Source organism: Gymnoscopelus microlampas (genome assembly GCF_963454915.1).
Source record: "Gymnoscopelus microlampas genome assembly, chromosome: 2".
NCBI lineage: Eukaryota > Metazoa > Chordata > Actinopteri > Myctophiformes > Myctophidae > Gymnoscopelus > Gymnoscopelus microlampas.
The window spans coordinates 775,001-782,500 of record NC_139939.1 but is presented as its reverse complement, the minus strand read 5'-3'; the positions used below and the strand labels follow the sequence as shown (position 1 = coordinate 782,500).

At 38.5% G+C, this 7,500-nt stretch overlaps 1 pseudogene across 1 annotated transcript in view; it reads left to right on the top strand.

The window, feature by feature from the left end:
- LOC311061321 (ankyrin repeat and SOCS box protein 5-like) overlaps positions 1-7,500 on the top strand; it is a 21,313-nt pseudogene that overhangs the window by 7,087 nt on the left and 6,726 nt on the right. The window contains exon 3 of the transcript XR_014602916.1: positions 100-207. The product of XR_014602916.1 is annotated as an ankyrin repeat and SOCS box protein 5-like (transcript). The remainder of the gene's footprint in view (positions 1-99; positions 208-7,500) is intronic.

The window sequence follows — 7,500 nt, the reverse complement described above, 5'->3', positions numbered from 1 at the left end:
CATTGTGGTATTGCTATGAATGCTTAGATTTCAGAAGCCGTTCCACTAAAACTGATATGTTTGTTTGTTTGTTTGTTTGTTTGTTTGTTTCTGTTGCAGGGTTACCATGCCAACATCATCACCATAGATCTTGTGACTCCACTCCATGAAGCCTGTCTGTCGGGTCATGTGGCCTGTGTCCGAGCTTTAATACGCGCTGGAGCTAATGTAAATATATATGACTTTATTATTACATTATTCTGGATCTCTGTCATTTTAAAATATTTTCACTATTCAAAAATAGCAGATATACAAGCTCATAGCGCGGCACTGAGTGCTATGAGCTTGTAGATCTGCTATTTTAGAAAAACCATGAACATTTGTGCAAATCTGTGAATACATATTCTACAAATGTCCTCTGAATGAGTTTTTTGAAAAAGCTTATGTTGCTATATCAGTGGTTCTCAAACTTTTTCATGTCAAGGACCCTCAAAATGATGTGTATTTGGCCGAGGACCCCCATCTCAAAATATGTTGTTCCAGGGACCCCCCAGTAGCAAAGATTTGAGTTAAAATGTTCGCTTTAAAAAATGTATATTCAAAGATTTGCAAAAAAAATAAAAAATAAATAAAAAATAGCAGATCTACAAGTTCATATGAACTTGTAGATCTGCTATTTTTGAATAGCCAAAGTATAAAATATGGATAAAGTGGTTACACGTATGTTCCGGGTTTGAATGGGTTATCATGACTTATACATCAAATAAAATCACGTTTATTTATAAAGCACATTTAAAAGCAACTTTCGTTGTACCAAAGTGCTGTACAGAACATTTCATCAACACAACAAAATAAACAATTGTACACAACATACAGAGGCATACTAAACAGATCATTAACAATATATCGAACAGAAACAATGAGATAAAAGACAAAACAACACATCATTGGGATTTGAATGCTTGTGAGTAAAACAGAGTCTTGAGCCTGCTGGAGCTAATGTAAAATAGGTGACTTTATTATTACTTTAGGCTATTATTACATTATTTAATATGATATACATGCCGGAGCTAACGCAAATATTAGATTATTACATTATTTAATATGATATACATGCCGGAGCTAACGCAAATATTAGATTATTACATTATTTAATATGATATACATGCCGGAGCTAACGCAAATATTAGATTATTACATTATTTAATATGACACCACACACACACACACACACACACACACACACACACACACACACACACACACACACACACACACACACACACACACACACACACACACACACACACACACACACACACACACACACACACACCACACACACACACACACACACTCACACACACACACACACACACACACACACACACACACACACACACACACACACACACACACACACACCGTGCACATTATGGGAATTTCTAATCAGCAAATTACATGGCAGCAACTCTATGCATCAGCATGGAGAAGAAATATGATTAAAGTGACTTTGAACGTGGCCTGAACCGTTGATAAATCCGATAGATCCCCTATTTCAAATGGCCGAATGTATTTAGGGCTGAAGTGGTTAATGTATGTTATGTAATAATAATCAAAATCTACAAAGAAACTAGTAACTTAAGTTTTCAAATAATTGTTGTGCAGTAAAAGTACAAGATATTTGCCTCTGAGACGTTTTGGAGTAGAAGTAAAAGTACTGAAAATTGGAAGTACTCCAGTAAAGTAAAAAATACCTCAAAACTGTACTTGAGTAAAAGTACTTACCTACTTTACACCACCGCAAAATCGTGGCCTCAGTTTCCTGTTCTTAGCAGGACAGTAGCCTGGTGTGGTGTTGTGCTGCTGTTGTCCATCTGCTTCAAGGTTTGACCTGTTGTACATTCAGAGATGCTCTTCTGCATACCTCCTACATAGATGCACTGCGGCGCGACAGCTTAGCTAACAACACTGCAGAGCTCCAGACCCTGATGTTAGATAGGAGAGTGTGGAGGGCAGCGATTCAGGAGTCCTGAGTTGGTGTTGGCTTAGCCCTGGTTCAGAGTGTTAGTGAGTTCTCTCTGACGCTAGTAACGCCCTGCCAGGCGATGGAAAAATCTGTAGAGGGCGCAGTGGAACAACCAAAAACATTTTTTCCTTCCGGTGAAATATTTTCTTTTCTGGCCAAAAAGTGTATTTTACAGAGAAGGTGGGGTGCTGAGAGGCATGAGTAGTGAAATGGTTTTGTTTATTTTCACTACTGTTGGAGCCCTCGCAGGGCAGTGTAATTCCTTGTAAAAGCGCAGAGCCCAGGGTCTGGCAGGGCGTTAGAGAGAACTCACTAACGCTCTGAACCAGGGCTAGTGTTGGCTAGTCTGCACTCTGGCATCGCATCGCATCGCTGCATACCTCGGTTGTGACCAGTGGTTAATTGAGTTACTGTTGCCTTTCTGCCAGCTCCAACTGTCTGTACATTCTCCCCTGCCTTCTGACCCCTGGCATCAACAAGGCCTTTTCACCCACAGAACTAACTGCTCACAGGATACATTTTCCAGTGAGCAGGGCGACGCGTTGTGGGCTTGTAGATCAGCAATTTTCCGGCTTTAGGCTTACGTTTTTCTCTATAGGGGACCACTCGAAATTTACAGAAGGGGGTCCCTGGAGGAAAATAGGGGAGGGTCATGGCTTTCTAATTTTAGTCCAAGGGAGGGTCAGCTAATTTGACTTTGAATCCAAGGGAGGGTCGTGCAATTTTGAATTGATAAAATAGTCTGTTTTTTAGGTACCTTTTAAGTAGACAGCAGAACAGTGGTCAATGACCCCTCTCTATTTCAAAGGATATCAAGTAACAACTTGGTCTATTTAGAATCAATGACGTTCGTTAACAAGCCATCAACGCACAGCAAGTGAACGACCCAGTCAAATCTATTCAGTGTCTTAACGATGGTGGTTGAACAATTAAGCAAAACTTCAACAGGCATTAGGCATATTGGAGAGATGCATTATCCCAATTTCCAACACAGAGATATCCTCTTTCAAGTGTGTTTTTGTTGCTCATAGAATTACATACACCAGGTAGGTTACAATGACCAATTTATAACTGGATATTCATAATCATTTGAAGTAATTCTGTGCATGTGATTAATTTGGACCTATATGGACAGTTGTGTATCCACAAGTTTCCTAAGGCGTTGTGGGCATCACTTCCTGTCGATTTGATGCAATGAAATCCAATGATATCCAATGAAATCGACAGGAAGTGATGCCCACAACGCCCTAGGAAACTTGTGGATAGATGCCAGCCTAGATCCATAAGCAAAACCAGAATCATCAGGCCATAATTGCAGGGCTGCCAACATTGGACTGTCAGAATCCAGGAGCCACACGCCCATAACTTTTGAAGGAAACAAATCCCATACAATTTGGACCCAAGGAATAAAGTGGTTATTATTAAGATTCAAGCACATCTTGACTCTATATTAGGCTACAGGACAAAAACAGCACAAAAAAAACTGAGCTGAAAATGTTCATATCATATATTTCTGTTTTTACTAAATAGTTCTTACCAACTGCATTTTCTTAATCCTTGACGTGTGTATTTAAAATTCTGCCATGTACCAGACTGAAATAATGTCCCACAGGGTTCATTTTTAACCCTATGTTACACCCAAAAAGGGAAACATAGCAAATATCTGGAAGTATACAACATACAAACAAACACATATTCCATACAATTTGGACTCGAGGAATGTATTAAAATTGGTATTCTTATGGCATATCTTGACTCTATTTTGGGCATTTTTTTAAAACCGAGCCAACAATGTTCAGATTACATCTATATTTGTCTTTTTACTAAAAACTATCAACAAGTATTTAGTAAAAAGACAAATATAGATGTCTATTGAGGTTTGGTCCAGGAGGCAGACACTGTTAGTTTAAGAGCAGGCTAGGCTTAAAACTTTCCTTCCATTTGGGGAACAACAGTCCCATCATCATCCATAGTCTCTAATGTCGTCATAGCCAGTGCAGTGCACGTTTGATTACCTCATTAACAAATGACATGACCTGCCTGGTGAAACATGTTCAACAACTCTTCCGAACGTGTGGTGAGGTGAAGTAAGTAAGTATGTACATTATATTTGTACAGTATATAATACTTCTCACAGAGAGAACTCACAAAGTGCTTGACATACAACAGAAATAAAAACACAGCATGAAACATTCAAAACAACAAAAACACACACAAACAAATCTAAGACATTCCACAAGTGATTCTTAAAAAATGTCCAGAGGCTGCAGCTCTCAAGACCTGTAGAAGGGCATTCCATAGATTTTAGTTTTTGACCTTTTTTCGTCCCGCGGGGGGAACTCCTCCTCCGCCTCCTCCAGCTTAAAAACAACAAAAAAACTAAAAATCCAAGACATTCCACAAATGCTTGTTTAAATAGTAATGTTTGTAAGTGGCTCTAAAAAATTCCACAGAGGCTGACCTTTTTTCTTCCAGCTCTCAAGACCTGTGGAAGGACATTCCATACATTTTCTTTTATTTTTCATTATCTTTCTTCATCTCGTGGGGGAATGCGGAGGGGGAAGCAGTTAGGGCTTAAGTGTCTTGTTCAGGGACACTTCGAACCTTAGGCTTCCCAGGCGGGCTCTCTAACCATTCAACTATGGCCGCCAACCTGGTACGAGGAATAATAATAGAGACAGAGGGTGCCTTTCTTACGTGTAATGGGAGTTTATTCCAAGCCGTCGGACTGTAGAAGCAGAATGCTGCTTTGCCGTGTTTTTTATTTGACATTTCAGGCACTTCGAGTAGGCCTGCACTAGAAGACCTGAGGGGGTGGTTTGGAACGTATTTAGGGAGGAGGTCATAGAGGTAGGAAGGTGCCAGACCATTGAGAGCTTTATAAACAAGTAAAATCATTTTAAAATCAATCCTAAAAACAACCGGGAGCGAATGACCAATAGACTCTGGACGGCTGACCTTAGGGTCCTGCTGGGCACATGATATTGTTGTAGCAGGTCATTGATTGATTGATTGGTTGAATATTTTATTAGGCAAAAATGTAAAAGAGCACAGTATTTAAAATACTTTGTCTAAAAGGTCTGTTCAAAAAAGTCCTTGCGGCCTTGTTTCCAATGAGGTCCTTGGTATTCAATTCATAGTCATATATACTGGCACCACAGTTCAAATATCAATACAAAAATACAGAAAAAGATAGCACTATGTACAAACAAAAAATAAAAGAAGCAGGGAAAAAAAATAATAATAAAGCTATATGTACAAAAAAGGGAGGGGGGTCGTCTGTCTAACATGAAAAATAGTATACCTCCTTTTTTGGCCTCTCTTCCTAATAAAAATAGCAAAATCAACAGGAAGTTAACATTTTTTATTTAAAAAAAAAAACGGTACTGGGTTTGGTGATGCTCTATATTGTCTGAATCAACTTTGTTTACGTTCGTTTACATGCTAAAAGAGTGCACACAAGTATTTAGTAAAATGACAAATATAGATGTAATGTGAACATTCTTGGCTCAGTTTCTTTCACTTTTTGCCCTATAAATAGTGTCAAGATATGCTTGAATCTTAATAATACCAATTGTTATGAATTCCTTGAGTCCAAATTGTATGGAAATTGTGTTAATTTGTATGTTGTATACTTCCAAATATTTGCTATGTTTCCCTTTTTGGGTTTAGGTAGGATAAGTGTTAACATAGGGTTACAAAATAGCCATGTGGGACATTATTTCAGTCTGGTACATCATGGTCTGGTACATCATGGTGATCATTTTGGCTCTGTTTTTTAGGTGCTGTTTTTGTCCTGTAGCCTAATAAGAGTCAAGATGTGCTTGAATCTTAATAATAACCACTCCTTGGGTTTTATTTGTCTCTAGTTGTGTCCTTCAAACGTTGTGGTCTTTTCTATTTCTTCCATTTTCAGGTTTGGGTTCAGGATATGTGTAATAAGGGGTTATTATGATTTATATTATATTATTATTTCACCCTGATACCTGGCAGAATCTTAAAATACACACTTCAAGGATGAAGAAAAACCAAGTGACGGAAAAAATCCACCCTATGCACGTGGACCCCACTTTCTAGACTATGTATGATGGCATGCACTGACCACCCCCCCCCCCCAAGTGGGGGGTCTGGGGGTCCTCCCCCATAATTGATAGCCTAATTTGTTTTATGTAGGCAACAGTGTAGTCACTGTAGTTAAAGTAATACTAGGTAACGTTTTCAGTAAAACTAAAGTTAAATTGTATATCTTTTGTGAGTGGCAAATGTTTCACAACACCCACTCCATGAATTTCACCCCCGAAAGCCTTTTATTTATATATTTTCTATTGAGCGCTGTCGAGCATGACTTTCCCTCGAAAATGACGTCACCTGGCCGGAAAATGGAAGCGGAAATGCACCAGGTTCCTGTTTGGCCAGGAACTACCGCGCCGGTTTCCTGTTTGGCCAGGAACTACCGCGCTAATAACAAAAGGAAACTCACGCTGATTTTAAGAGATTGTATGATTTGAAGAATGAAAAAAAACAGAAAAAGAAAACACAGCTCACGGTAACTAATGCTCCACTGGCTAAGAGAAACGATCCACAGATCGTATAAAACAATTAAAAGAACGCTTTTTGAAACACTTCCGTCTTCCGGTGAAAACGAATGGAATTCTGGGTGACGCAGTAATAAAGAAACGGCCTGCAGTGACGGTAATGACCAGCAGAGGCTGCTAAAAGTCGTTTTTTGGAAATTTGCACAGAACAACTTTAATAATTAAAAGGGCAGAGTGACAAATGTTGTAAAACTACTGGTTACCAAATACTCAACTTCAGATCTTCAATCTGACCAGGATTCAATGGGTTTCCCACATGTAAGTTGAGAACACTATCCATTCTGCTACCACTACTACAGATACTACACTGTGCATTTAGACGTATACAGTAATGTTCTAATCAATGTGGAAAGCAAAATATCGGACATAATCAGTTTTAAATGTCATGTTGTTGTATTTGATGGGGAGGGTTAGGGGTGTCAAGATGTAATTTCACAATACGATACATGATGTTGGGCATATGATATCGATATGATACATTATTAATGTTCTTTTCTCATGTATCATCAACATTGGCCATCATCTTTAGTTTAAAATAACTTTATAAAGCACTTTAAAAACAATTACAAAGTGCTTTGTACACACAAATTAATACATTTTTGCAAGCTTAAGGGAGAAGTGAAGTTCTCGCTAACTATAAACCCACTGTTTCAGAGGACAGATAGACACTAATATAGCAAATATAATATATAACACTATATATAACACTGCATAACTATAAATTCCACAAACCTCATATTTTTGTCATCTGGACTTTTTAATTTAATTGCTTTGATGCATGACACATTAACGAGCGTCAACGATCATCAGCTGACACACACCTCCCCTCTGCAGTGCTTTAAACTGAAAGTGACCGGAGTTACATTTCTCTCCAAAATACTATGAATATGAGAACTA